At 57.7% G+C, this 1,869-nt stretch overlaps 1 protein-coding gene across 1 annotated transcript in view; it reads right to left on the bottom strand.

Annotated features, from left to right (window-relative positions):
• The window catches only part of SPDEF (SAM pointed domain containing ETS transcription factor), a gene marked incomplete at its 5' end in the record, with an annotated part of 8,844 nt that overhangs the window by 2,659 nt on the left and 4,316 nt on the right, over positions 1 to 1,869 (bottom strand). The window lies entirely within an intron of this gene.

The raw sequence follows: 1,869 nt of genomic DNA, 5'->3' as shown, positions 1-1,869 counted from the left end.
GGGCAGGAGGCCCAGAGACAGCCAGCGGTGCAAGCGGGGAACAGCCCAGCCGGAGGGAGAAAGACCAAGAACTGCGGTCAGTTTCTCAGAAAGCCACGGTCAGCCGGCCACAATACCTACTCCCGGGTGTGCCGGGGGTTAAAGAAATGTGTACAAGGAGCATGCACAGGGCTCAGTATGTGGTAAATAATGCTATGGGGTCAGAGCCTCCCGGGGGCAGGGTGAGCCTGGGTACCCTAGTGGGTTATTTGGGACCGGAGGACCTGCCCTTGCCAGCCTCTGCTCCTACTGTGGGGTGTGCACACCTTACACAGAAGCCTCGCGGCTATGACGGTGCCCACAGCTCATTGGCAGGTCACCCCATCCCGTCGCCCGCCATGCCACCCCCGCCACCTGCAGGTCCCTGGCCTGAGAGACCACTTTGCCGTCCTCAGACACCAGCCCACGCAGCCCCACTGGCAGACTTAACCCGGGAGAGGTGGTGCAAAGGGTGGGCGTGGAGCTGGGCCGCCCTGGGGTTGAGTCCTGGCCCTGCCCTTGTCTACCAGATGCTGTCTGAACCCTTTCTCCTGCCGTGAGAGGGGCTGGAGCCTGGAGGACGTTCCCTCAGGCAGAACAATTGCATTGTTAATACTCCCCGTTCTCATTCAAACCCTCCCGGCAGGCCCAGGTCAGCACACCCGCTTCAGGCAGCTCTCCCAGCTCACCCCCTCCCTGATCTCCCTTCCTTCAAACTCTACCGTGGGACCAGCTCCTCAGAGGCACGAGGGATCAGCAGAGCAGCTACCACACTCTGTCTTAAATATACACGGAGCAGCATCACGCCTGTGCAGGAACTTCTCTTCCACCCCTTCTAGCCCCTTCTCCTCCTCCACACTCAGCCCAAGTCACCTCCTCCATGAAGTCCTCCTGGACCTGGGCACAGCTGCCCCCACGGTTCTGCTGCAGCCTGACATGCCCTGTACACCAGCTCATTTCACTGCTAGTTCCCATACAAGACTGTAGGTCCCTCGAGGATGGGGTGCAGCTGAGTCCTCCCTGAACCCTCAGGACACAGTCATTCTTTGTAATGTCCACTGAGCAAGTGTGGAACCAGAGGAGGTGCTCAGCGAAGGTGTGCTGGGTGAGTGAACCTGAAGGCTGAGGCCAGGCACCCATCGCTACTAATGACAAACTGGGGCCCCGAACCCAGGTTTCTTGGCTCTGAGCCTTTGCCAAAACATACACATACACACACACACACACACACACACGCACGCACACGTGTGTGCACACACGTACGCACACGCACACACATGCATGCACACGCACACACACCATGTAGCCTGCGCTGCCCAGCATGGTAGCCTCCAGCCACAGGTCGCTCTTGAGCACTTGAAATGCGGCAAGTCCGAGCTTGGGGGGCGGGGGGGGCTGTCAGTGTAAACTACACACCGATCTTAAAGTCTTAGTAAAATGTCCCGTTAATACATTTTATATTGGTTATGTGTTGAAATTATAATGTATGACATTGAGTTCAATAAAAGTCGTATTAAAATGGATTTCACCTGTTTAGAGTGTGTTTTAACGTGGCCTCTCGAGAACCTGATCTCACACCCGTGGCTCACACAGTGCAGCTCACTGGGCACCCTCAGTCTCCCTGTGAAGCTGTGATGTTTTGAGGGCAAAGACTGTGTCCCATTCTCTGCAGAATTTCAAGCGCCTGCTATGACTCAGGCGCTGGGGACCCTGAACAAGACCAGCCTGGCGGGCGACACAGACAGACATGGGCACACACCGACTCCGACCCTGAGCAGGTCCAGTGACAGCGGCTGTCGGGCATTCAGGGCACCGGGGGGGTGGGCAGCTGCCCCCCTCTTCCAGTCCCCC

Source organism: Myotis brandtii, unplaced genomic scaffold (assembly GCF_000412655.1).
Source record: "Myotis brandtii unplaced genomic scaffold, ASM41265v1 scaffold687, whole genome shotgun sequence".
Taxonomy (NCBI): domain Eukaryota; kingdom Metazoa; phylum Chordata; class Mammalia; order Chiroptera; family Vespertilionidae; genus Myotis; species Myotis brandtii.
This window is presented reverse-complemented; position numbering and strand designations above follow the sequence as displayed.